General features: G+C 44.4%; 1 protein-coding gene and 1 pseudogene across 1 annotated transcript in view; both read right to left on the bottom strand.

The window, feature by feature from the left end:
• Nucleotides 1-16273, bottom strand: part of DPF3 (double PHD fingers 3) — a 243762-nt gene that overhangs the window by 192280 nt on the left and 35209 nt on the right. The gene's annotated exons all lie outside the window — the stretch shown is intronic.
• Nucleotides 10761-11226, bottom strand: LOC107533462 (FUN14 domain-containing protein 1 pseudogene; annotated as a pseudogene).

Raw genomic sequence — 16273 nt, 5'->3', positions numbered from 1 at the left:
TTGGGTTCAGAAAGTAACTAAAGTAACAACAGGCTATGGATGGGGCAAATGTCAGAATTTTCCCAAGAGTCCATCACCTTTGCAATACAGGTAGTTTATAAATACAATAAAGTGCAGTTTAACTATTTAGTTTGAAAATTCTTTTACAGAAATAAATTCCTGAATGAAAATCCACACCCAAGACACAGTCACCAAGTTCTCTATTCACAATAGTGTTTAGGCCACATTGGATCCAAAATCCATCCCTGAAAATCTATCCTTAACCACATATATGAAACTCATGCCAATAGCATGGCATTCAAGGCGTGGAGGTTTGTGGGAATGCAACCCATTCAAGAAACCCAAAGGAAACCCTTATGACCGAAGTGAGGGCTAAGAGGAGAATGGGCCAGGGAACACGAGGTTGAAAAGACAGGTGGACGCCAGTCCAGGAGAGCCTGTGTGCTGGACGAAGGAGTAGGAAGTTTAGGGGGGTAGCTCAAAACTAGAGTGTAGTTGAAATAACAAAGACCTGAACTAAGTGCAAATGAAGAACTGAGGACAAGCCTGGCCGGGCGTGGCTCAGTGGTTGAGCATCAACTTAGGATCCAGGCAATTGCGGTTCGATTCCCGGTCAGGGCACATGCCCGGGTTGCGGGCTCAATCCCCAGTCGGGGGCGTGCAAGAGGCAGCTGATCAATGACTCTCTCATCATTGATGTTTCTCTCTCTCTCTCTCCTTTCCTCTCTCTGAAATCAATAAAGATATATTTTTTAAAAGAAAAAAAGAAAAGAACTGAGGACAAATTAGAAAAGGCTGTTTCCTGGCTGGTGTGGCTCAGTGGTTATGCATCGACTTACAAACCAGGTGGTCATGGTTCGATTCCTGGTCAGGGCACATGCCTGGGTTGTAGGCTCGATTCTCAGTGGGGGGTGTGGGAGGCAGCCAATCAATGACTCTCTCTCATCATTGATGTTTCTCTCTCTCTCTCTCTCTCTCTCCCTTCCTCTCTCTGAAGTCAATAAAAACAATTTTTTTTAAAAAAGGCTGTTGAAGAGAGCAAATGAATAGTACTGGAGAGAAAGGGCAGACATGCCTGAGAGAGAGGCTGGGAATCCAGGATGACTACCCACAGCTCTTTTGATTTGGTAGATGCTGCTGCTGGGCATCCAGATGGGGAATTCAGGAGAAGAAGGAATGTAGTCAGTGCTGAACATATTGAGGTTCTTCCTGGGTATGCAAATACGGAGCTCCAGAGAGAAGTCCAGGTTGGATATGTGCATTTGGGAGCAATCAGCATATATATGGAAATGGATGCCCTGCGTGTGGATGAAGTCAGCTGGGGAGGAACTGAAACCAAAACAAGAATTGGGTCGAGAAACATGGGGGGAAAAACTGCTAAGGGCAGGCAAGGAAGAAGAGAACACCAGGGAGTGGCCTAACAGGCAGAGACTTGAGCCTGCTTTTAAGTGACCTGCTAAACTCCATCTCCACAGGCTGGTCACACCATGCTGGAGTACAGTAAGGGACAATGACGCATTCAACTAAACTCACTTCCTAACAACAAAAAGACAGACAACCGAATTAAAACAGAGGCAAAGGATTTGAATAGACATTTCTCCAAACAAAACAGACAAAATGTCAATGAGCACATGCAAATATACTACTCAGAAAGAAAAAAGATACACAGCATCATTACTCATTAGAGAAATACAAATCCGAACCACAACGAGGTACACTTCAGACCCACTCAGACAGCTGTAATCACGAAAACAGATAATCACAAGTGTCAGCAAGGATATAGAGAAATTGGACCCTCACACATTGCTAGTGGGATTGTAAAATGGTACAGCCACTGTAGAAAAAACACTTTGGCAGCTCCTCAAAAATTAAATATAGTTATCATATGACCCAGCAATTCTACTCCTAGGTATATATCCAAGAGATTTAAAAACATAAGTCCTCACAAAGACTTATACTTGAATGTTCATATTAGCATTATTTATAATAGCAAAAAAGTGAAAATAACCCAAATGTCCATCAACTGATGAATGGAAAAATGAAATGTGGACAACCAATACAATGGATTATTCCGTCATAAGGAAGAATAAAGTACTAACACCTGCTACACTATCAATGGACACTGAAAACATGCTAAGTTAAAGAATCCAGACACAAAAGGCCACATATGTTGCCTGATTCCACTGATATGAAATATTCAGAATAGGGAAACCCACAGAGACAGAAAGCAGGTTAGTGGTTGCCAGGGGCTGGGTGAAGCAGGTACTGAGGAAGCGACTGCTTAATGGTATGAGATTTTTTGGGGGGTGATGGAAAATGTTCTGGAATTAGGTAGTGGTGATGGCTGCACAAATCGTGAATATACTAAAACCCACTCAACTATACACTTTAAAACACTAAAAACCAATGAACTGTACAGTTAAATGGTAAACTTTACGTTATGTGAATTTTACCTCAATAAAAAAATTTTAAATAATAAATTCACTTTACAAAAGTTGCCCACAGCCAGGAGGAGCTGGAAGAGCTCCTCTGGCTTGCAACAGGAACTTCAGATATTCTGACTAAAGCAGAAAAAAAGAGTGTGCTCCTCAAGACACTTTTAAATGTTTTTATTGATTTTTAGAGAGAGAGGGAGAGTTAGAGAGAAACATTGATGAGAGAGAAACATTTATCGGCTGCTTCCTGCACACCCCCTACTGGGGATGAAGCCTGCAACTCAGGCATGTACCCTGACCAGGAATTGAACTACTGACCTCTCAACGCATAGGACAATGCCCAACCAACTGAGCCACACCAGCCAGGGCTCAAAGACTTTTTTTTTTTAATCCTCACATGAGGATATTTTTTCCACTGTTTTTCAGAGAGAGTTGAAGGGAGAGAGATAGAGAGAAACATTGATGTGACAGAGACACATCAATTGGTTGCATTCTGCACTCAGCCGCAGCTGGGGATTCAGCCTGCAACTGAGATACGTGCCCTTGACCGAATCAAACTCAAGACCCTTCAGCCTGAGGGCCGACACTCCAACCACTGAGCCAAACTAGCTAGGGCAAGAGACTTTTAAATGTCTTAAAATGTCAGTGGGTTGTGGGTGGGTGGCTCTGCTGAACAGTAGAGATGGAGCATCCAACCTCATGATAGCTACTCAAGCCAAGGTCAGGTGTCTCACTTCTAAGGCCCCAACGACAGAAAAGGAGAAATGATTTCTGGGCCCAGGGTACCCAGAAGCCCCAGAATAGCAACCTCCTCGTTCACGCCCCTTATTCAACTCTGCAACCCCTGATACCCTGCACTGTGTTCATGGTGACCTCCTGAGTGCCAGCATTCACCATCTCTGCAGCAGCTTTATGTCCACACATTACGTCAGAACATTATTCTGCATCTCGTCTTTGGACTTTGGAAGTAAGTAACCTTGAAATTAGTAAAAATTACATGGTTTACACCAGCTCAACACCATCTGCCGCAAAAGTCAAGGCCCAAAGAAGCTGAGTGAAGGTCAGGAAACTGATGGTGAATTTATCAGAGTCTCCGAGGAGAACTTGCGCCCAGAGCTCCAGGGTTCTGCAGAAGTTCCTGCTGAGAATTTCATCTCTCTACTTCCGTCTTCAATGATGTTTCCCTCTCTTTTTGCTCCCTTCTCCAGCCAGACTCCCTGGATAATAAATTCGACAGAATGCAAAAGCTTTGAGGTGGCACACCACCACTCCAAAAAGAGACTGTCAGAGCAAGGAGGCAGATCTGGAGTAGAAAGCAAACCTCTGGCCTGGTCTAGCCACCGGGGAAGCAACCCCTCCTGCATGCCTCCTGCTCCTGCTGCCCCACAGGAAAATGAATCTAGGCCTTCCCTTGGGGTTCTAACCACCTCATGGGGAGATTATGACTACCCTCCGGTTGCCATGCCTACTGTGATGTCATTCCTTTATCATTCTATCTGGGTGGATTTTGTTTCCCTTTTCTCTAAAGGACACCCTCCTATCCAGTGCCTGGGAGCCTATGGGGAGCTCCAGACCTCTTCCTGTCTAGATCCTGGTAAACCACACTGTCTGGGGACCTCAGAAGACTCTATAGTCCTAATGGGAGCAGAAGAGTTAGGAGCAGTCCTAGGATGCAGAAAAGCTATTGACATTGGTCAGTCTATTCCTATATTTAAGCAGAACACAGATTTCATCTTCTCCTCTCAAAACTGCTAACAGGAGAGGGACATGTGGTGAGGTCCTAACAGCTTTACTTAATTGATCAGAAGGAAGTCAATTTTTAAGTAAAATAAATGCAAAGAAGAATAGGACAGAGAAGGGTGTACAAATCCCACAGTTTATCATGCACAGAGGAATGCAAAGGGAGAAAGAACAATATTTCCTAAATGATTACCTTTCATACCGTCCAGACATAGATTTCTAAGGGTCCACGTCAACAAAGAGCATTTCCCTGGGTTCCTACTGTACACCAGGCACTGTGCCTTTCCAAAGATCTATTCCCACTCTTTAAAAAACGAATAATAAGCCTGGCCGGCATGGCTCAGGGGTTGAGCATTGACCTAGGATCCAGGAGATCATGGTTCGCTTCTTGGTCAGGGCACATGCCCGAGTTTCGGGCTCGATCCCCAACAGGGGGCATGCAGGAGGCAGCCGATCAATGACTCTCTCATCATTGATGTTTCTCTCTCTCCCTCCCTCTCTCTTCCTCTCTCTGAAATCAATAAAAAAATAAAAATAAACAACTAATAACAAGATTACTGTTCCCAATCACAATTTTGTTCCCCTAGGAAGATAAGGAAACCAAGGCTCTGAGAGACCAGGCAGTTTGTCCTGGGCCATGAGGCCCGGTCTACAACCTGGGGGCCGAGAGCCAAGGTACCGGTGCGGGCAGCCTTGCCAAGTCCTCGGGCGAAGACGACAGCCTGCTGCATGCTTTCTCCTCCTTCTGTCCTGGGGTCTGTGAAGGAGGGCAGCGGACAGTGGCTTCAGTTCCAGCCACCGCGTCCCCACCGGGAGAACCGTGGCCATCGGCCTCAGAGAGAGAGCGGGGGGGCACAGGCCGGCCTCCGTGCAGCCAGCTCACCCTCTGCGGTCACCTTTATGCGACGGGCTAGCTCCTGGAAGCCATCAATGCCATTGTTAAAACACAGCACCTTGTAGAAAACAGTGGTCCTGTTACACTGCAAACATCCAGGCTATTCCATTTAAATGGCGATAACGGGCGATGTCAGCAGCACTGTTGTTTTTAACCAAAACCTAACACACACAACTGGCCCCGTCTTTCTAAATAAATATATAGTCTGTCTCTTATTGTTTAAAAATACCTATTATATATCTTATTTTCTTTTCATCATAAGCAGGCGAAAGACCCAATCTCCATTTTATAAATGAGGAAATTAAGGCAAAGGAAAGAGCAGGAGTTACCTCAAGTGACACGGATTTGCAGAACTGAGACTTTTACTTTAAGTACCTACTGAGGGGCACCTTTGATGACAGCACAAACGCTCAGTGATTTGGGTGGAAGTCACATTACCAGGCCACCAAACAAGCCACTACTGTTAGTTCTTTTGTGTTTAGTGGACCTGGGGGCGGGGGTGGTTTGGCAAGAAGAAATGGAGAGAGATCCCCATGAAAGCCCAAGCATTCACCCCCAAAGTGGTTGCTGATACAGCTCAGGGGCCAGATGTCAGACTTGGTAAAACCATCCTCCTTTTCAACAAGCCAGCCTGCCTTTCACCTGTCCTGAGGTAGGTGTCCCCACGCCCTACTTTTCCATTGAGCCCTGCTCCCTTGGGAACAGAAGCCCAAACAGGCTGTTCCCCCCTCACCCAGGTAAGGAGCTTTGCCATCCAAAACTGGGCCAGCAAGTAACACAGGAAACACTCACTAGGTGGCGGCTTGGTTGGTTTTCATAGAAAAATCTATGCTTTAGGACCTCCTTCTGTGAGAGGTCCCTGAAGAGATCTCAGTTTGGATCAAAGCAGGCCGGCCCTGATTACCCCACTGAGAGCAGTAAGGCGTGAACTCTGAACTGTGATGAGACCTAAAAAGCAAGAGTTCTGAAACCAGGCAGACCTGGGCTTGAATCTCAGCATCACTCACTCACTACGAGGCCTTGAGTTGCTTGCCCTAGGTTTTCCTCATCCATGAAATGGGGATAAAAATATCTAACTTTGAGAAATGATGAAAATGCCAGCACATCACTGGCACTTCAAGATGGTAGTTACGATTATTGGTTTGCCAAACGCAGCAGTGTGTCTGTGCTCAGCCACCCACATATTTTCCCTGATCCACTCCTGACCAATGTCCTCCTCTTGCAACATAACTGACCTAGGGGTAAAACCTTCAGCCACAGAACCCAGCTCTCATCACTTTTTTTTTAAGATTTTTTAAAAATTGATTTTTAGAGAGAGAGGAAAGGAGAGGGAGAAAGAGAGAAACGTCAATGTGAGAGGGAAACATTAACCAGCTGCCTCCTGCACACACCCTACCAGGGACTGAGCCCACAGCCTTTCAGTGCAGAGGATGACGCCCAACCAACAGAGCCACACAGGCCAGGGATGACGCATGTACTTTGTATGCATTTCCTCATGCATATGTATACATGCATATGCATATATATAATTTATTCAGATGGAATTTTATCACTTATGCTATTTTCCTATACCCTGTCCTTCCACAACAGCACCCCCATCCCTGGCCCTGCTTTTCCCCAGGGAGCCCGTGTTAACATTTTAGTTTGTGTCCTTCCACATTTTCCCCCATGCTCATCTCATTTTCACACATCCATACACACACACATATATGAATAGTGGGGTTTGGAGAGTGGTTACTTGTTTAACAAAAACAGAATTATATATTGTATGTCACCCAGCCAGGCATGGCTCAGCGGTTCAGCATCGACCTAGGATCCAGGCGATCGGGGTTCGATTCCCGGTCAGGGCACATGCCCGGTTGCGGGCTTGATCAATGACTCTCTCATCATTGATGTTTCTATCTCTCTCTCTCCCTCTCCTTTCCTCTCTCTGAGATCAATAAAGATATTTTTTTTTTAAAAAAATGTTTATATTGTATATCAATTGTAATTGAAAAATAAAAATTATTTTTTTTAAATAGAATTATATACACTCCCCTCCCTCTTGTTTACATATGTGTGTGTACACACACACACACACACACACATATATATATATATATATATATTTTAGAGAGAGAAGAAGGGAAAGGGAGAAAGAGAAACATCAATGTTCATGGATGGGCTGTGTCCTGCACGCCCCCTACCGGGGATCGAACCTGCAACCAGGCGTGTGCCCTGACTGGGAATCAAACCAGCAACTTTTTGGTGCCTAGGATGATGCCCAGACAACTGAACCACACCAGCCAGGGCCCAAAATCCTTTTAATGGTTCTGTAACGATCCATGGTAGGAAGGTACCATAGCTATTGGGTCATTTCCCTACTGATGGGTACTTGGTTTCAACTCTTGGCCACTACAAACAAAACAGCAATAAATTCCTTGTACATATGTTCATACCAAAGGCATTTTTCTAACCAGACAAAACGGCAACCTCCAGAAGTGAAAGTCACCCATCCGAAGGATCTACTGATAAACTCCAAGACAGTCACATCTTCCTTAGTTCCTCTTAGAGAAGGCCTCTTGCTCCTAGAAGTACAAGTCCTGGGCCTGGCCTCTAACCCCCAGTTCTTCCAGGGTCTTACTGTGTCAAGTCAACCCTGCAGGTCTTAATTTTCCCATCTGTAAAATAAAATAAAAACTGCCCCATGCTGCAGGATTCGAGATTGCTTTTGTGAGAGATTTTTATGAGGGAGCAATGTGTGAAGTAAGACTGTTGCTGTTATCCTATGGGATGTTGTTTCTAGCTTGGTATTTGGGGAGAAAACAAACAGATTCAGTTGAATTCTCTTCAAGACTCAGATGTTTCTGGGGCTGGACGTGAAGAACTTCTACTTCTCTGTGTCCCTGAAGCACCTTGTACTTTGGTTGTTTACAACCAAAAGTCAGGACTAGACGGAGGGACTTTTGACTCTCCATTTGTCCAGCTTGGTCAAATTCCAAAGAGAGGTAACTGTAATTGAAATTATGAGAGGAGCCTGGCTGGGCATGGCTCAGCAGTTGAGCATCAACCTAGGATCCAGGAGATCGTGGTTCGATTCCCAGTCAGGGCACATTCCTGGGCTGTGGGCTCGATCCCCAGTAGGAGGGATGTGGGGGGCAGCTGATCAATGACAACTCTCTCATCATTGATGTTTCTATCTCTCTCTCTCCCTCTCCCTTCCTCTCTCTGAAACCAATAAAGATATATAAAAATAAATAAATAAATAAATAAATAAATAAATAAATAAATAATAAATAAATGACTCACTGTTCCTCAAAAAAAAAAAAAAAAGGAAAGAAATTATGAGAGGAATGATCTAGTGAGCAAATTTTGGAAAATCAGTAATCTCACTGATGTTTGATTTTCACTCAAAAGTTCCTGAAGTTCTAAACTTCACTCAGTAAAAGGTGGAAGATTCCTTCTTTTGCCGAGGACTTGGTGATTAGTATTTTCTGCTCTTGAAAATAAAGCAGACATTTTAGGAAAAAAGCAATCCTAAACCTTCCATTTCAGGTGGCAGTTCTAAAAGTCTTTCCAGAGCCTCCCAAAAAGAAGCACTTACAGCAACTCAAGTGGGTTTGCCTGGCTACCATACAGCTCATGCGTGCGCATTTGGGGTCTCCAAAGACATGTGCCAGCATGTGCACCTCACAGGGGTCCCCAACTGGAAACTGCCATGTGCCAACCAACAGCAGGACAGGCAGAGAAATCACAGTATGCTCAAGTGACAGGATACAATACAGCACCAAGTACAAACAGCCTGTGACTATAGCCAACACTATGGATCAACTCACAGTGTTGAAGGGGAAAATCCAGACACTAAAGCAGACATACTAGAAGATTCCTCTCGTCGGGTTGGGCGGGGGGTGCAGTAATAACTGGAAGGGGCACAGCTGGGCTTCTGTCCTGTTGTTTCTTAATCTGGGTGTGGATGACACAAGTATGTTCAACTTATCAAAATTTATTGAGTTGAACATATGTGCAGTATGTATGCTATACTTCACTTTTTAAAACTTTACAAACTGAGTCCATGAACAAAACTAAAGGTGATTAAGAGTAATCAGGTGGGCAAGGCTCTTGGAGCCAGATTTTATGTGGTGCGTATTGCTCCAGGAGCTCTCCTGTCCATGCAAAGGCCTTAGCCAAGTGTGGAGGAGGAGCCTGCTGTGAGAAGAGATGAAAGGTGGGACACAGAAACTGTTACTTTCTTTGGAAAAGAGCAGTTTTGCAAAATCTAGATATTCAGCCCCCAACCTCGGTAATTAACATAATGCTCTACTCATTACAGATGGATACAGGTTGCTTCAAAAACACTTAGGGGTTTTGTTTCTGCTTTTCTTCCTTAAAAAAAAAAAAGTTTGGAATGAGGGAAAAGGGCATAATTATTTTATATGGAAACCAAATTCATTTTCACAGACAGAAACTAGAGAGAAAAATCTGATCAATGTGACAAAGTAGAAACCAGAGTTGGAAAGAGATTCTCTATAAGGCTCTAGCAAACAGAGGCAAACTTGGGTTTCTGTTCAGTTCAATAATGATACAGGAACAGCTAACACTTACACAGGGTTTACATATGCTAGGCTTTGCTCCAAGCGCTTACATACAGTAACTCATTCAATCCCCATCTACGAGGTCGGGATTGGTATAATCCCCACTTTCCAGATTGGGATAAAGGCCCAGAGAGGTTAAGTAACTTGCCCTCTGAACACAGCTAGAAAGTGACCGAGCTAGGCAGTCTTGCTAGAGTCTGTAATCTTTTTTTGTTCCATATATATATATATGTTTTTATATATATAAAAACATATATATATATGTTTATATATATGTATATATATATATGTTTTTATTGATTTGAAAGAGAGAGGAAGGGAGAGGGAGAGGGAGAGGGAGAGGAAGAGCAAGATAGAAACATGGATAAGAGAAAAACATCGATCACTACCTCCCGCACGCCCCCTACTGGGGATCGAGCCCATAACCCAAGCACGTGCCCCAACAGGGAACCAAACCAGGGAACCCCTATTGCACCGGATGACGCTCAGCCAACCGAGCACACCGGCCGGGCTAGTGTCTGTGTTCTTAATCATTGTACATATTGCTTTCTAATAAGCTTTTTTTTTTTTTTTTGCAGCTATAATACAAATTTTTATTTATTGGCACTATGCTATAAAGCACAATGAAGAACATCTGATTTAAATAAATGACAGCTATGTTTGGAGCAGGGATACTATTGTCCACACACCACATAGGTTGTTTTACAGCAGACACTAATTTGTCAAACTTCAGATGGCAGTATGCTAACTTTTGAATTTGAAATTGTCCGGCTAGTTGTTTCTTGTCACCCTGGAGAGGAGGGTAGCATGTAATGTTGAGAGAGTGCTTTGTCACCACCACTTCTTTTCTCATTGGTGACTCCTCTGTGGTAGGACACTCATATCTTAGGATGCAAGGCCTAGCCAGGCCCGGCGTGGCTCAGCAGTGGAGCATCGACCTAGGATCCAGGAGATGCAGGTTCCATACCCAGCCAGGGCCCATGCCAGGGTTGCGGGCTTGATCCCCAGTGGGGGGCCTGCAGGAGGCAGCCAATCAGTGACTCTCATCATTGCTGTTTCTACCTCCCTCTCCTCTTCTCCCTTCCTCTCTCTGAAATCAATAGATTTTTTTTTTTTTTTTTAAGATGCAAGGCCTAGCAAAAAGCCTCCCACAAATCCATTGGATATCACAATGTTCTGTTTGACAAATTCTGTTGCCTCTTCAATTATATTGTTGATTTCAGGTGCTGCCTTATTTGTTTATTTCTTAATGTCTTTTTGCTTTGTTTACACCTTTTTCAACTTTCTGCCAGTCGATCTGCACATAGCCACTGTGACTAACAATCTGAAGGAGAAGAAAGCCACCACCTACTGCAGTTGCTGCAAGTTTTCCAACTTTCTGAAACAAAAATCTTGTACACCAGCCAGTCACTCCACCCGTTACAATCTGGGTGGTTGCTGAGTCTTTTTCTACCATAGGTCCAGAACTGTGGCCAAAAACACAATTCCACCAGTGGTGTCTTCTTGCATACTCAGTCAAATCCAACACTTCATAAGAGTCATCATCACTTTCATATTCTTGGGGAGGGGTGTTCCGGGTTGCCATGATACTGCTGGCAGTCCCTCTAATAAGCATTTATTAAATCCCTACTATGTGCTGGACAAGAGAGGTACTGAGATAGAGAAATCACTGGTCCATGGGTTATAGGGTTAGTCGATGTAGTGACAAGGACCCCACAGGCATCCAGAGGTCTGATTTCAAAATGAAAAGTTAGAAAACTGTCTGCAAATACCCAGATATTATGTTGTCATTGACTAAAAAGCAGTGCCAATTTTCTCACTAATATTATTCTACTCAGTAGAATAACTTGTAAGAATAAACATTCCTTGATGCCTGCCCTATCCACCCCTGGGTCATGAGACTCAATAAAACTCTTCATTTTGATTGGGGGGTAGAAAAAAACAACCTATAAATATGTTTGTTTATTTTTCCTGAATTGCCCTCTTGTGTAAAGAGGATTGCTCACCACTGACCTAGCAGGCTTGAATACAGGGCCTCCTAGAAGGTGAGAGAAGCCCAGGTGCCCAGATTATTAACCCTTTGTGGTCGTTTGTCTACTCTCAGCCACCAAAGCTTTTTTACCGTTCCAGTCGTATGTCTGCTCTCAGCTACCACAGCAAGGAACCGTACGAATCTTAACTCTATTCATTCATGTATCAGTTCATAAATCTTGTTTATCCTTCATAATCTTGCATGTTATGTATCACTGCTCTTTCAATGGAAATTAATTCCGACCAGTAAGACACCCATGTCCAAATTTAATACAACCGCAAAGGGTTAAAAAATGAAGAAACGCAAAGTAGGATTACAATCATTTATGGCACATTTAAATGCTCACACTTAACAAAGTCATACTTTTCACATACACACAAACACAAACTCAAATACAATAGAAAATAATTATTATCTCAAGAGAATTACAGACCCTTTTTTTTTTTTAATATTAATTCATGGATGGTATGGTCCAGGGTCAGACTAGAGTTGAAATTTTTTTTATATATATGTTTTTATTGATTTCAGAGAGAGGAAGGGAGAGGGAGAGATAGAAACATCAATGATGAGAGAGAGTCATTGATTGGCTGCTTCCTGCATGCCCCCCACTGGAGATCGAGCCCACAACCCAGGCATGTGCCCTGACCAGGATCGAACCAGGACCTCCTGTATCATAGGTTGACACTCAACAACTGACTACACCAGTCGGGCATAGAGTTGACACTTTTTGATGAACATCTTGGTTACTACACATATAATGTCATGCAGAGCCAACATCAAAGTTTCCCCTGAGTCCTCCATGAATGGGAGATCCAAATTTAAACAGCTCCCACTACAGCTTCTACCTCCTTAAGGAGCATTTCTGAAGGGAAGGAGAAGAAAAGATTGATCCCAATGGTAAGGAACAGTGAAGGCCCAGTTGGAAACTAGTGATAGAGAGGAAAGAGATTCACAGAGCTGGAGAAAATGTGGGTGAAAACCTTGGGCCATGAGCACCTACAGGCCCAAGCAGGCCAGGTGTCAGATCTTTGTGACACCTAGAGGTCAAGTTCAAGAGGTCAGCTAAGGCAATAAGAGGCAGGCAGGAACGCAACCCTCTGCCTACTTGCCCCTGAGCTAGCTCCTACCCGGACCTTCAGCTGCTCCACTCACACCCTTGGTCCACCTTTGCCAGTCTCCCCACAGCCACGGTTGGGGTCCTAAACAAACAAATCTTCTATCATGCGTTCCCTTCTCTATGTCCATTCCATCCCCTAGGAGTCAATTAGATGCTTTCAGACACAGCATCCAATGCTACTTTCCAGATTTTTGGGAAGTCTTATTCTAAGAGTTTGGTGGGAGGAAGTATGAAAGCTACTCAGACTTCCAAAAGTGAAACAATGAACAGAAAGTGGGCAGAAAACCATTTTCCAATGTCTGTTTATCTGCTAAAACCTATCCACTCTGTGAGTTGCCAAGGAAAGTTAAGGCTCTTGTTCTGAAGTGAGGAAGGTTCTCTTTCCACATGACACCTGCTGAAGATGGAAAACGTGATACCCTCAGCATATCATAGACACCAGCTCCCGGTAAGAGGACACCCCATCTCCTGCCAATGAAACACCCAGTGGGAGTGGCTTTTCCATTTTCTCCTCTTGCTGAAGGGGCCCTAGAAAGGCCACGAGGGTCATCCCCAAAGGCAAAGTCTCCCCAGTCCCCTGTGAGGCCTCACTGTTTGCTCTTCCTTTTATTTAGCTAACTAGCAGTATTTTTAAATAATTTCTAGAACTCTCTACCTGGAGACTCACCCAACAAGAGGGGCTCCAACTATTCCAGCAGAGGCCTGTGGACCAGGTGTTAAATTCATTGGCTCCTACTCAAGCTGTAGAAAGCTGAGTGTGACCTTGAAACATCCTCTCTAAATTTCTCCCCTAGATCCAGACAAACACAAATTGATTCTGTTTTTTTCAAAACACTAGCCCCTTCAGATGGCCTTGTTTATCTTCATTATCATTTCTCAATAATGAGAAAGGCCAAGGGTTCAACACCCAAAGTTGCAATCAGAGAGACAAGGCCTGTGGGAAGCTGTAAAACTGAGAGGCGACAAGCCTGTGAGCAATTCTCCAGATATCCTTGAGTCAATTGACTTTCCCGAACACATCCCATCCTCACTCCCCAGAAGTAACAGTTTACACTTCCCAAACACTGACTCTGGGCCAGAGCATGTCCTAAAATCTTTATGTGGATTAACTCAGTTAAGCCTCACACCAGCCCGGTGGGGTAGGTGCCAGGTAAAGGAGAAAGCTGGCATTTGAACCCAGAAGTCTGATTTCAAAGCCCAAGTTCCCATGAGAGCCACAACATATTTCTCTACTCAAGCATTACACCTGGTGCTCCTGACAGACGCATTTACCTAACTGCGTTATGAGCATTCATTTACTTCTCTATCTCCCTGAATCCTTGAGTCATAACTGCAAACTGCCTCTCAGTATTCATTCTCCCTTCTTCCTCCCCTCTCCCCACCAAGTTTTATCTAAGCACATGGCCATCTGCTCTAGACTACATTTCCCAGCATCCCTTGCAGCTAGATATGGCCATGTGACTAAGTTCCGGCCAATGGGATGTGAGTGGAAGCTCACTGATGACAAACTGCCTGCTTTGATTTCCTTACCTTCTACTTCCCACATCCTGAAACACAAACTTAGAGATGCAAAACAGTAAAAAACCAGGGTCCGTGAATGACTTCGTGAATGTACTTTGTCAGCTTTGTGTACTCGCCCTAGGAATTAAATGAGAGAGAAACAAACTTCTGTCTTATCTAGCCATTCTGTTGGGGGATCTCCGTTATAGCAACTTCTCCTACATGTTAGATTCAGCACCTTAAGACCTACACCTTGTCATATTCTATTCAGCACCCCCCAAGCTCTTTCTTGGTTCTTGGAACATAGACAGTAGTTGCTCAGCAAACATTTGTTAGATGAATAAAAACACCATTATGTAAACCAGGTGCTACTGGGCCAAACAGACTTACCCAAGCTCAGTAAATGACCTTTTCCACGTGGGTACAATGTCTCCTGCTCCTTTTTTTTTGGCAAGCAAGAGCTCAGGCTAGAAGGTTTATATTTAGGGAAGCATTTTCAATAGGGGAGGAGTCAACTTCGACTGCATCTGTGTCATCTCTCTGCCCAGATGATGAATGTTGTGCTTCACCACAAGTTAGCTGAGGTTACTGCTTGTCTCACAATAATGATGAGCTCAATCCGAGCACTTACTATGGGCCAGGTACTTCACATACATTACAGCACTCATTTTCATTTAATCCTCACAGCCCTAAAAGGTTATTATCCCCAAATGAACCAACCAGGCTCAAAAGGAAATTAAATATTTTGCCCCAGCTGCATGGCTAGTAAGTGACAAAGGTCAGATCCAACCCCAAGTTGTTTGAGCCCTAAACTTATCTCTTCTTACCGACTATGCTACTCTGCCTCTCTTCATATGTGACAGGCTTATATTCCCAACTATGATTACAAGTTTGGAGGGCTGGACAAAGTTTTGTGCTTATCTGAACAGATGCCTAATGCACAGAGCGTCTAGAGTGGCTGAGATACTTTTTCTCTCTGCATGGTTGGTGAGAGGCTACAAATACTGACCAGGCTACAGCAGGGCAGAGGGCAAACAGCCTTGGTCCCTGGGTCCACCTAGCTTCTTCTTATTCTCTCCTGTTCCCTGGGCTGCCCTTCCTGCCCCCTGACCTCTGCTGCCCACGCCGCTGCCACCCACAGCCTGTGCCCTTTCCCCTCAGCCACCTCCCTCGGATTTGCCCTCCTGCCTGCCTCTGCACAGTTCTTGCCAAGCCTTGTAACTCTCCTCGCTGTAGCTGGCAGGGGCCAGATCTGCCCGTCTAACCTGATAATGGTGCCGTCCAAGTTTCACACCCCACCTTCTCCCCAACTTTGTCCACACAGTGATTCTTCATCTCCACCAGCTCCTTCCTTCTCATTCCTAGGCTCAGCAAAGTAGAGTCAGTAGCCAGGTAGGGAGGCACCAAGCAGGCTTTAGCCCAGAGGATGCAAGACTAGTGCCCGTGGGTCAAATATGGCTTCCAAGTATGTTTTGTTTTTTAAATAGGTTTTTATTGATTTTTAGAGAGAGAAGGGAGAGAGAGAAGAGAGGGAGAGAGAGAGAGAAAGAGAGAGAGAGACATCAATGTGAGAGGAAGCATCAATCCGCTGCCTCCTGCATGCCCCCTACCAGGGATTGAGCCCAAAACCAGGCATTTGCCCTGACAGGGAATCCAATGATGACCTTTTGGTGCACAGAACGACACCCAACCAACTGAGCCACAGGGGCCAGGGCTCCAGTACGTTTTGTTTGGTTGTACTATGCTTTTTGAAAACTGAATTAGTTACAATGGAAGTTGTTAAGAGTTTGTATTCAAATGCAGATTTCAAGCCTCTCTGGAAAAAACTGGAGCCCTGGCAACACCGGGCTCACCTTCCCACAAAGCAAGTGGCTGGAGTTAAATTCGAACATCCCTCCGGATGGACCTGAACTTCCAGTTTACCACAGTCCTCTCCAGTCCCTAGTCTCCTTTTTCCATCCAGACATCCCTTCATTCGTTTAC

The sequence above is a fragment of the Miniopterus natalensis genome, chromosome 1 (assembly GCF_054644295.1).
Source record: "Miniopterus natalensis isolate mMinNat1 chromosome 1, mMinNat1.hap1, whole genome shotgun sequence".
NCBI lineage: Eukaryota > Metazoa > Chordata > Mammalia > Chiroptera > Miniopteridae > Miniopterus > Miniopterus natalensis.
This window is presented reverse-complemented; position numbering and strand designations above follow the sequence as displayed.